Source organism: Nerophis ophidion, linkage group LG06, assembly GCF_033978795.1.
Source record: "Nerophis ophidion isolate RoL-2023_Sa linkage group LG06, RoL_Noph_v1.0, whole genome shotgun sequence".
In the NCBI taxonomy this organism is placed as follows: domain Eukaryota; kingdom Metazoa; phylum Chordata; class Actinopteri; order Syngnathiformes; family Syngnathidae; genus Nerophis; species Nerophis ophidion.
Window position 1 is genome coordinate 16,627,057 of NC_084616.1, and position 12,207 is coordinate 16,639,263.

General features: G+C 33.1%; 1 long non-coding RNA gene across 2 annotated transcripts in view; it reads left to right on the top strand.

The window, feature by feature from the left end:
- Positions 1–12,207, top strand: part of LOC133554281 (uncharacterized) — a 51,233-nt gene that overhangs the window by 21,805 nt on the left and 17,221 nt on the right. The window contains exons 1-4 of one of the 2 annotated variants that reach the window (XR_009807086.1): positions 899–1,034; positions 9,455–9,485; positions 9,795–9,876; positions 11,119–11,234. This is a non-coding gene — a long non-coding RNA (uncharacterized LOC133554281). Of the gene's footprint in view, positions 1–898; positions 1,035–9,454; positions 9,486–9,794; positions 9,877–11,118; positions 11,235–12,207 lie in introns of those variants that run through there. The other variant, XR_009807087.1, reaches the window with a different exon arrangement.

Genomic DNA, 12,207 nt, shown 5'->3' on the forward strand with positions numbered 1-12,207 from the left:
TAAATATGATTAAAAATGGGTCTTAGAAGAGACTTAAAACACTCCACTGTGGGAGCAGTTCCAACATGGAGGGGCAGAGTGTTCCAGAGCTTAGGGGCGACCTCAGAGAAGGCCCTGTGTCCCCTAGTTTTAAGTCTGGTCTTGGGCACCACGAGTCGGAGCTGGCTCTCGGACCTCCGAGCGCGCGCAGGATTGTAAATTTGGATGATGTCTGAGATTAAATGAGGTTCCAGTCCATGTAAAGCTTTGAAAACAAAGAGCAAGGTTTTTAAAATCAATTCTAAAATGAACAGGGAGCCAGTGCAAACTCTGAAGAATTGGGGTTATATGCTGGCGTTTCCTGGCCCCTGTTGAAAGTCGTGCTGCCGCGCTCTGGACTAACTGCAACCGGTAGAGAGCTTTTTGGCTAATGCCAGCATAAAGTGCATTGCAGTAGTCCAGGCCACTTGAAATAAAAGCATGCACGACTTGTTCAAAAAGGTTAAAAGATAAAAACGTCAAAGATAAAAGATAAAAACTAAGTCAGTGGCTTAGCATCATACCGTATGTTTGTAAATCTGACTAGTAAGTAAGTGCCTCCCCAACCTCAAACCTCACTGCACGTCACTGAAATCTAGCATTTATAAATCTATGTAGAGTAAAGCAGCTCTAACAGTTAAAAGTGGCTGTTTAGTCATTCATGGATGGAGGTCAACTCTACATTGTGTCAATCAGCAGTTGGCACTTTGATCCTAAATTTGGCGACTTTCAAATCCTCTTGGCGTCTTTACTCAATTAAACAACGCAGGACGAAAGTGATTTGAATCGAAAATAAATACAAATCAACAGAAGAATGTTCGTTTGCATTTCGCATCAAACGTAGCTTTATTTATTTTAACTCCCTTTTTATGGCTCCTATAAGACGATGACGTCATCTGGTGACTTTCACAACAGCCAATAGCTACTCTCCTTACTGAGGAGGTCATGACAGTGTTCAGCACCAGACCTCCTCCAAGCACCGCCTCACCATTTCCACAAAGTGGAGCCAAATTCAAGTGAGTAAGGTTGATATTCCAAGGCTTGTATTCTGGTTTAATTAGTTGTTTTCTCACTAAGCAGGGTTTTACAGTATGATTGATGTTGATTATGAACGTGTTGAAACATGTTCTGTCGAGTGACATGGTCTACTTTTATGCTAGCAGTGCAGCAGCAATATTTATGTCTTCATTCAGCTAACTTTCACCCATATATGTGTTTATTGTGCTTGTTACTAGTGATCGTTTAACTAACTAACTGTGTGTTTATTGTGCTTGTTACTAGTGATCATTTAACTAACTAACTGTGTGTTTATTGTGCTTGTTACTAGTGATCATTTAACTAACTAACTGTGTGTTTATTGTGCTTGTTACTAGTGATCATTTAACTAACTAACTGTGTGTTTATTGTGCTTGTTACTAGTGATCATTTAACTAACTAACTGTGTGTTTATTGTGCTTGTTACTAGTGATCATTTAACTAACTAACTGTGTTTATTGTGCTTGTTACTAGTGATCGTTTAACTAACTAACTGTGTGTTTATTGTGCTTGTTACTAGTGATCATTTAACTAACTAACTGTGTGTTTATTGTGCTTGTTACTAGTGATCATTTAACTAACTAACTGTGTGTTTATTGTGCTTGTTACTAGTGATCGTTTAACTAACTGTGTGTTTATTGTGCTTGTTACTAGTGACCGTTTGACTAACTATCTGGGTGTTCATTATGCTTGTTACTAGTGATCATTTAACTAACTAACTTTTCATTGTGCTTGTTACTAGTGATCATTTAACTAACTAACTGTGTGTTTATTGTGCTTGTTACTAGTGATCATTTAACTAACTAACTGTATATTCATTGTGTTTGTTACTAGTGATCATTTAAGTAACTAACTGTGTATTCATTGTGTTTGTTACTAGTGATATTTTAACTAACTAACTGTGTTCATTGTGTTTGTTACTAGTGATCGTTTAACTAACTAACTGTGTGTTTATTGTGCTTGTTACTAGTGATCATTTAACTAACTAACTGTATATTCATTGTGTTTGTTACTAGTGATCATTTAACTAACTAACTGTGATCATTGTGTTTGTTACTAGTGATCATTTAACTAACTAACTGTGTGTTTATTGTGCTTGTTACTAGTGATCATTTAACTAACTAACTGTATATTCATTGTGTTTGTTACTAGTGATCATTTAACTAACTAACTGTGTTCATTGTGTTTGTTACTAGTGATCATTTAACTAACTAACTGTGTGTTTATTGTGCTTGTTACTAGTGATCATTTAACTAACTAACTGTGTATTCATTGTGTTTGTTACTAGTGATATTTTAACTAATTAACTGTGTTCATTGTGTTTGTTACTAATGATCATTTAAGTGACTAACTGTGTGTTCATTGTGTTTGTTACTAGTGATCATTTAAGTAACTAACTGTGTGTTCATTGTGTTTGTTACTAGTGACCATTTAACTAAATGTGTGTTCATTGTGTTTGTTACTAGTGATCATTTAACTGACTATTTGTGTGTTTATTGTGCTTGTTACTAGTGATCATTTAACTAACTGTGTTCATTGTGTTTGTTACTAGTGATCATTTAACTAACTAACTTTTCATTGTGCTTGTTACTAGTGATCATTTAACTAACTTAACTGTGTGTTTATTGTGCGTGTTACTAGTGATCATTTAACTAACTAACTGTATATTCATTGTGTTTGTTACTAGTGATAATTTAAGTAACTAACTGTGTATTCATTGTGTTTGTTACTAGTGATCATTTAACTAACTAACTGTATATTCATTGTGTTTGTTACTAGTGATCATTTAACTAACTAACTGTGTGTTTATTGTGCTTGTTACTAGTGATCATTTAACTAACTAACTGTGTATTCATTGTGTTTGTTACTAGTGATATTTTAACTAACTAACTGTGTTCATTGTGTTTGTTACTAGTGATCATTTAACTAACTAACTGTGTGTTTATTGTGCTTGTTACTAGTGATCATTTAACTAACTAACTGTGTATTCATTGTGTTTGTTACTAGTGATATTTTAACTAACTAACTGTGTTCATTGTGTTTGTTACTAGTGATCATTTAAGTGACTAACTGTGTGTTCATTGTGTTTGTTACTAGTGATCATTTAAGTAACTAACTGTGTGTTCATTGTGTTTGTTACTAGTGACCATTTAACTAAATGTGTGTTCATTGTGTTTGTTACTAGTGATCATTTAACTGACTATTTGTGTGTTTATTGTGCTTGTTACTAGTGATCATTTAACTAACTGTGTTCATTGTGTTTGTTACTAGTGATCATTTAACTAACTAACTTTTCATTGTGCTTGTTACTAGTGATCATTTAACTAACTAACTGTGTGTTTATTGTGCTTGTTACTAGTGATCATTTAACTAACTAACTGTATATTCATTGTGTTTGTTACTAGTGATAATTTAAGTAACTAACTGTGTATTCATTGTGTTTGTTACTAGTGATATTTTAACTAACTAACTGTGTTCATTGTGTTTGTTACTAGTGATCATTTAACTAACTAACTGTGTGTTTATTGTGCTTGTTACTAGTGATCATTTAACTAACTAACTGTATATTCATTGTGTTTGTTACTAGTGATCATTTAACTAACTAACTGTGTTCATTGTGTTTGTTACTAGTGATCATTTAACTAACTAACTGTGTGTTTATTGTGCTTGTTACTAGTGATCATTTAACTAACTAACTGTGTATTCATTGTGTTTGTTACTAGTGATATTTTAACTAACTAACTGTGTTCATTGTGGTTGTTACTAGTGATCATTTAAGTGACTAACTGTGTGTTCATTGTGTTTGTTACTAGTGATCATTTAAGTAACTAACTGTGTGTTCATTGTGTTTGTTACTAGTGACCATTTAACTAAATGTGTGTTCATTGTGTTTGTTACTAGTGATCATTTAACTGACTATTTGTGTGTTTATTGTGCTTGTTACTAGTGATCATTTAACTAACTGTGTTCATTGTGTTTGTTACTAGTGATCATTTAACTAACTAACTTTTCATTGTGCTTGTTACTAGTGATCATTTAACTAACTAACTGTGTGTTTAGTGTGCTTGTTACTAGTGATCATTTAACTAACTAACTGTATATTCATTGTGTTTGTTACTAGTGATATTTTAACTAACTAACTGTGTTCATTGTGTTTGTTACTAGTGATCATTTAACTAACTAACTGTGTGTTTATTGTGCTTGTTACTAGTGATCATTTAACTAACTAACTGTATATTCATTGTGTTTGTTACTAGTGATCATTTAACTAACTAACTGTGTTCATTGTGTTTGTTACTAGTGATCATTTAACTAACTAACTGTGTGTTTATTGTGCTTGTTACTAGTGATCATTTAACTAACTAACTGTATATTCATTGTGTTTGTTACTAGTGATCATTTAACTAACTAACTGTGTTCATTGTGTTTGTTACTAGTGATCATTTAACTAACTAACTGTGTGTTTATTGTGCTTGTTACTAGTGATCATTTAACTAACTAACTGTGTATTCATTGTGTTTGTTACTAGTGATATTTTAACTAACTAACTGTGTTCATTGTGTTTGTTACTAGTGATCATTTAAGTGACTAACTGTGTGTTCTTTGTGTTTGTTACTAGTGATCATTTAAGTAACTAACTGTGTGTTCATTGTGTTTGTTACTAGTGACCATTTAACTAAATGTGTGTTCATTGTGTTTGTTACTAGTGATCATTTAACTGACTATTTGTGTGTTTATTGTGCTTGTTACTAGTGATCATTTAACTAACTGTGTTCATTGTGTTTGTTACTAGTGATCATTTAAATAACTAACTGTGTGTTCATTGTGCTTGTTACTAGTGATCATTTAACTAACTAACCGTGTGTTCATTGTGTTTGTTACTAGTGATCATTCAACTAACTGTGTTCATTGTGTTTGTTACTAGTGATCATTTAAATAACTAACTGTGTGTTCATTGTGCTTGTTACTAGTGATCATTTAACTAACTAACTGTGTGTTCATTGTGTTTGTTACTAGTGATCATTTAAATGATAAATGGGTTGTACTTGTATAGCGCTTTTCTACGTTCAAGGTACTCAAAGCGCTTTGACACTACTTCCACATTTACCCATTCACACACACATTCACACACTGATGGAGGGAGCTGCCATGCAAGGCGCCAACCAGCACCCATCAGGAGCAAGGGTGAAGTGTCTTGCTCAGAACACAACGGACGTGACGAAGTTGGTACTAGGTGGGATTTGAACCAGGGACCCTCGGGTTGCGCACGGCCACTCTCCCACTGCGCCACGCCGTCCCTAACTAACTAACCGTGTGTTCATTGTGTTTGTTACTATAGTGACCATTTAATTAACTATTGTGTTTGTTACTAATGATCATTTAACTAACTCTGTGTTCTATGTGTTTGTTACTAGTGATCATTTAACTAACTAACTGTGTATTCATTGTGTTTGTTGCTAGTGATCATTTAACTAACTGTGTTCATTGTGTTTGTTACTAGTGATCATTTAAGTAACTAACTGTGTGGTCGTTGTGCTTGTTACTAGTGATCATTTAACTAACTGTGATCATTGTTTTTGATACTAGTGATCATTTAACTAACTAACTGTGTGTTCATTGTGTTTGTTACTAGTGATCATTTAAATAACTAACTGTGTATTCATTGTGTTTGTTACTTGTGATCATTTAACTAACTAACTGTGATCATTGTGTTTGTTACTAGTGATCATTTAAGTAACTAACTGTATTCATTGTGTTTGTTACTAGTGATCATTTAAGTAACTAACTGTGTATTCATTGTGTTTGTTACTAGTGATCATTTAACTAACTGTGTTCATTGTGTTTGTTACTAGTCATCATTTAACTAACTAACTGTGTTCATTGTGTTTGTTACTATTGACCATTTAAGTAACTAACTGTGTATTCATTGGGTTTGTTACTAGTGATCATTTAACTAACTAACTGTGTTCATTGTGCTTGTTACTAGTGATCATTTAACTAACTAACTGTGTTCATTGTGTTTGTTACTAGTGATCATTTAAGTAACTAACTGTGTGTTCATTGTGTTTGTTACTAGTGATCATTTAAATAACTAACTGTGTATTCATTGTGTTTGTCACTTGTGATCATTTAACTAACTAACTGTGTTCATTGTATTTGTTACTAGTGACCATTTAAGTAACTAACTGTGTATTCATTGTGTTTTTTACTAGTGATCATTTAACTAACTAACTGTGTTCATTGTGCTTGTTACTAGTCATCATTTAACTAACTAACTGTGTTCATTGTGTTTGTTACTAGTGATCGTTTAAGTAACTAACTGTGTATTCATTCTGTTTGTTACTAGTGATCATTTAACTAACTGTGTTCATTGTGCTTGTTACTAGTGATCATTTAAGTAACTAACTGTGTTCATTGTGTTTGTTACTAGTGATCATTTAAGTAACTAACTTTGTGTTCATTGTTTGTTACTAGTGATCATTTAACTAACTGTGTGTTCGTTGTGTTTGTTACTAGTGATCATTTAACTAACTAACTGTGTGTTCATTGTGTTTGTTACTAGTGATCATTTAAATAACTAACTGTGTATTCATTGTGTTTGTTACTTGTGATCATTTAACTAACTAACTGTGATCATTTTGTTTGTTACTAGTGATCATTTAAGTAACTAACTGTGTGGTCGTTGTGCTTGTTACTAGTGATCATTTAACTAACTGTGTGTTCATTGTGTTTGATACTAGTGATCATTTAACTAACTAACTGTGTGTTCATTGTGTTTCTTACTAGTGATCATTTAAATAACTAACTGTGTATTCATTGTGTTTGTTACTTGTGATCATTTAACTAACTAACTGTGATCATTGTGTTTGTTACTAGTGATCATTTAACTAACTGTGTTCATTGTGTTTGTTACTAGTCATTTAACTAACTAACTGTGTTCATTGTGTTTGTTACTAGTGACCATTTAAGTAACTAACTGTGTATTCATTGGGTTTGTTACTAGTGATCATTTAACTAACTAACTGTGTTCATTGTGCTTGTTACTAGTGATCATTGAAGTAACTAACTGTGTTCATTGTGTTTGTTACTAGTGATCATTTAAGTAACTAACTGTGTGTTCATTGTGTTTGTTACTAGTGATCATTTAAATAACTAACTGTGTATTCATTGTGTTTGTCACTTGTGATCATTTAACTAACTAACTGTGTTCATTGTATTTGTTACTAGTGACCATTTAAGTAACTAACTGTGTATTCATTGTGTTTTTTACTAGTGATCATTTAACTAACTAACTGTGTACATTGTGCTTGTTACTAGTCATCATTTAACTAACTAACTGTGTTCATTGTGTTTGTTACTAGTGATCATTTAACTAACTGTGTTCATTGTGCTTGTTACTAGTGATCATTTAAGTAACTAACTGTGTTCATTGTGTTTGTTACTAGTGATCATTTAAGTAACTAACTGTGTGTTCATTGTTTGTTACTAGTGATCATTCAACTAACTGTGTGTTCGTTGTGTTTGTTACTTGTGATCATTTAACTAACTTGCTGTGTGTTTATTGTGTTTGTTACTAGTAATCATTTAACTAACTGTGTTCATTGTGCTTGTTACTAGTGATCATTTAACTAACTAACTGTGTATTCATTGTGTTTGTTACTAGTGATCATTTAACTAACTATCTGTGTGTTCATTGTGTTTGTTACTAGTGATCATTTAAGTAGCTAACTGTGTTCATTGTGTTTGTTACTAGTGATCATATAAATAACTAACTGTGTATTCATTGTGTTTGTTATTAGTGATCATTTAACTAACTATCTGTGTGTTTATTGTGCTTGTTACTAGTGATCATTTAACTAACTATCTGTGTGTTTATTGTGCTTGTTACTAGTGATAATTTAACTAACGGTGCTCATTGTGTTTGTTACTAGTCATCATTTAAGTAACTAACTGTGTATTCATTGTGTTTGTTACTAGTGATCATTTAAGTAACTAACTGTGTGTTCATTGAGCTTGTTACTAGTGATCATTTAACTAACTATCTGTGTGTTTATTGTGCTTGTTACTAGTGATCATTTAACTAACTGTGTTCATTGTGTTTGTTACTAGTGATCATTTAAGTAACTAACTGTGTGTTCATTGTGTTTGTTACTAGTGATCGTTTAAGTAACTAACTGTGTGTTCATTGTGTTTGTTACTAGTGATCATTTAAGTAACTAACGGTGTGTTCATTGTGTTTGTTACTAGTGATCATTTAACTGACTGTGTGTTTATTGTGCTTTTTACTAGTGATCATTTAACTAACTGTGTTCATTGTGTTTGTTACTAGTGATCATTTAACTAACTAACTGTGTGTTCATTGTGCTTGTTACTAGTGATCATTTAACTAACTAACTGTGTGTTCATTGTGTTTGTTACTAGTGATCATTTAACTAACTATCTGTGTGTTAATTGTGTTTGTTACTATAGTGACCATTTAACTAACTAACTGTGTATTCATTGTGTTTGTTGCTAGTGATCATTTAACTAAATGTGTTCATTGTGCTTGTTATTAGTGATCATTAACTAACTGTGTGTTCATTGTGTTTGATACTAGTGATTATTTAACTAACTAACTGTGTGTTTATTGTGCTTGTTACTAGTGATCATTTAAGTAACTGTGTATTCATTGTGTTTGTTACTAGTGATCATTTAACTAACTAACTGTGTTCATTGTGCTTGTTACTAGTGATCATTTAACTAACTAACTGTGTTTATTGTGTTTGTTACTAGTGATCATTTAAGTAACTAACTGTGTATTCATTGTGTTTGTTACTAGTGATCATTTAACTAACTAACTGTGTTCATTGTGCTTGTTACTAGTGATCATTTAAGTAACTAACTGTTCATTGTGTTTGTTACTATTGATCATTTAAGTAACTAACTGTGTGGTCATTGTTTGTTACTAGTGATCATTTAACTAACTGTGTATTCGTTGTGTTTGTTACTTGTGATCATTTAGCTAACTTGCTGTGTGTTTATTGTGTTTGTTACTAGTAATCATTTAACTAACTGTGTTCATTGTGTTTGCCACTAGTGATCATTTCACCCATATCACTGAGTGTTTATTCAGCTTGCTACTAGTAGTCATTTCACCCATATAACTAACTAACTGTGTGTTTATTGTGTTTGCTACTAGTGATCATTTTGCTACCTGTGTTATGGCATAGTTTTAACAAGTAACGTTTGTTTAGTATGCTAATGATCGCCAATTAGCATTTATGCTAGGTGTTTACCTGTGTACTAGAACTTGGTCAGTCTTAGTTAAGTTGTAAGTTTACTTACGTACAATCTTAGTTAAGTTGCTCAAATGTTTAATTGAATTGTGACTCCAGAAAATCTACTATCTCGTTTTTCACAGATCCCCAATGAATTGAGTGGACTAATAGTTGGTAAGTTAGTTTGTATTATACTGCAACAGTAGACATTAGATATTATCTTAACTTATCTTATTAAACAGCATTAAATTTGATCCACATTTGACACATTTGCAGTAATTCTCTTTACCAGAAATGATTGATAAATCATCTTTGCTCACAGTTAGCATGTCTTCATACTATACCAGCTGTTTAGTAAAGTATTTACTTTCAAATAATGGTTCTATTTTATTTAAAAACACCACTTTTTAAGAACATCAATAGGTAACTATTTGTTGACTGTTTTTTTGGTCGTTAATGTTCACTCTTTTTTTATATAAACAGAACATGTTGCTGCATGTCTTGGATAGTCGAGAGCAGAATGTCAGGTTGTGTGATCCAACACTTGATGGCTTCCTAAAAGAAGGTCAGTTTTAGTGTCAAGATAAATCAATGTTACAACTAAGATGAGGGGTGTCCTGAGCCAATATTAATATTGAATATTGGTCCAAAATCAGCAACAAAATATGTATTAGATGACTTCAACTTGCATTAAACTATGTTGCAGACTAAAACTGCACATTTGTCAATATAAACAATTATCACCTAATTATTGTTGTGTAGCATGTACACACACACACACACACACACACACACACACACACAAAGTCCCCAAGGCAGAAACTTAATACAAAGTATCCAGTAACAAACGTGTTCGCATCATTCAACTTACTGCGTCATGAGCTAAATTAATAAATTATTTTGGCCGTTTTGTGTACGGCAAAAACAATACAACTAATTAGCACTACACTTAAAAAGCACACATTTCATTAGTGCTTTTGATACAAACCATTGTTCTCTTAAGTAATTTCACTCGGCCAATCATTTTCTAACATTCTGCCATAAAAAAATACAAGTTTGTACTTTTATGTTGTAAGTTTAGTGTTTTCTATACCCAACATTGTTCTGTGAATAATTTCACTTGATCAAGCCTTTTTAAAAATTCCACGTTATAAAATAAAAAAGTATAATTTGTGCTAATATATCAGAATAATATCAGTGTTAGTTTTGTTTTAGTTCTAGTCGGACAATGCATTTTAGTGTAAGTCATATTTTAGTCATCTAAATGGATTTAGTTTTAGTGTAGGTAGTCAACATTTTAGTTGACTAAAATTACAGTCACTGTAGACAAAAGTCAAAAGGATAACGCATTTCTGACGTTGACTTGGAACCTTCTGAGTCACATTGTGCACTGAAGAACTTGGTAATCATTGACCATCAACATTTATCTTCACATTTAATTTAAATGTTGTAAAAGGGAGCATTTTCAGTTCCATTTAATGCCCCTGCTTTGTTCATATTCTTTAAAACACCGGTGCGTCATCATCATTCTTAAACCTAGCATCTGATGTTACTATTATTATAAACTTCACCATGTGTAACACTGCGGAATAAAGCAGCTGCTGCCGAAGGAAGTCCTACAAGACCATGCCTTGATGCAAAAGCAATAGGTGGCTCCAATGAATCAAAGAGTAACGCATTTAAAGGGGTCTGAATACTTTTCGTACCCATTGTACTTTTCATCACTTCCATGTCATGCACAGTGTTGTGAGTTGCTCTATTGTCAGAGGTCGGTCACTAAATACTACTGATCGATGTGATCTTGTAGGCTGGAACCAGTGTCCAGCAGCATCTGGACATCACCGCCCAAAGCTGTCAGCCCTACCTTCTTGCTGAGGGAGCAACAAGAATCAGAATTCACTCCTACGTCCTTGTGACTGACAGGTACGCACTTCCATATATGGCAACAGCTTCTGTGGGAGCCCCTTAAAGAACTCTTTGAAGCGTTTTATGTCTTTTGTTACGTCATATAATTGATAAGTGATCATTTAGGCTTTCAGTCTGGTGAAGTCCTTCAATGCTTGCAGGTTTTATTTAGCTAAAAAAAGACTTCCAAACGTAATTTTCTGAAGGTTCTCCCAAAATGGTGTAGTGATCCAAAGACACCCACACTGCTTACACTCAAGAATTGTCTCTTAATTCAACTCTTCCCTAAGTTTTAGATGTGAAGTGTTCATGCTCATTTAATTCCCTGACACATTTTCACACAGCTGAGAACTTTTCAGTTGATGTGATGCATGACATTTTGGAAGGTGTGGCCCAGTATGAATTGAAATTATTGTTCACATACCAGTATGTTAAAGAAGAAAATACAATGTTTTGTTTCCCTCCGGGTACTCCGGCTTCCTCCCACTTCCAAAGACATGCACCTGGGGATAGGTTGATTGGCAACACTAAATTGGCCCTAGTGTGTGAATGTGAGTGTGAATGTTGTCTGTCTATCTGTGTTGGCCCTGCGATGAGGTGGCGACTTGTCCAGGGTGTACCCGCCTTCCGCCCGATTGTAGCTGAGATAGGCGCCAGCGCCCCCCGCAACCCCAAAAGGGAATAAGTGGTAAAAAATGGATGGATGGAGTATGGATTAATGGAGAGAAACAAAAGGCAAGTTGCTGTGAATTTAAGTGGAGAGTTCAATGATTTTGGACTGAATGTGTTTTAGTTTATGTATTATGTTCTGATAGATTTCTAATTTAGTAATATAGAGCATAATATAAATATGTAGCAAAAAAACACTGCAGGTAAGTAAAAAATCATACAAATTGGTGTTGAAGTGTTATCATATTACTCTGATAAGAATGAAAAAGCAGCAGTGTTAAATATTTTTTACACATTTCACTGTTGATTGAGTAGAAATAAC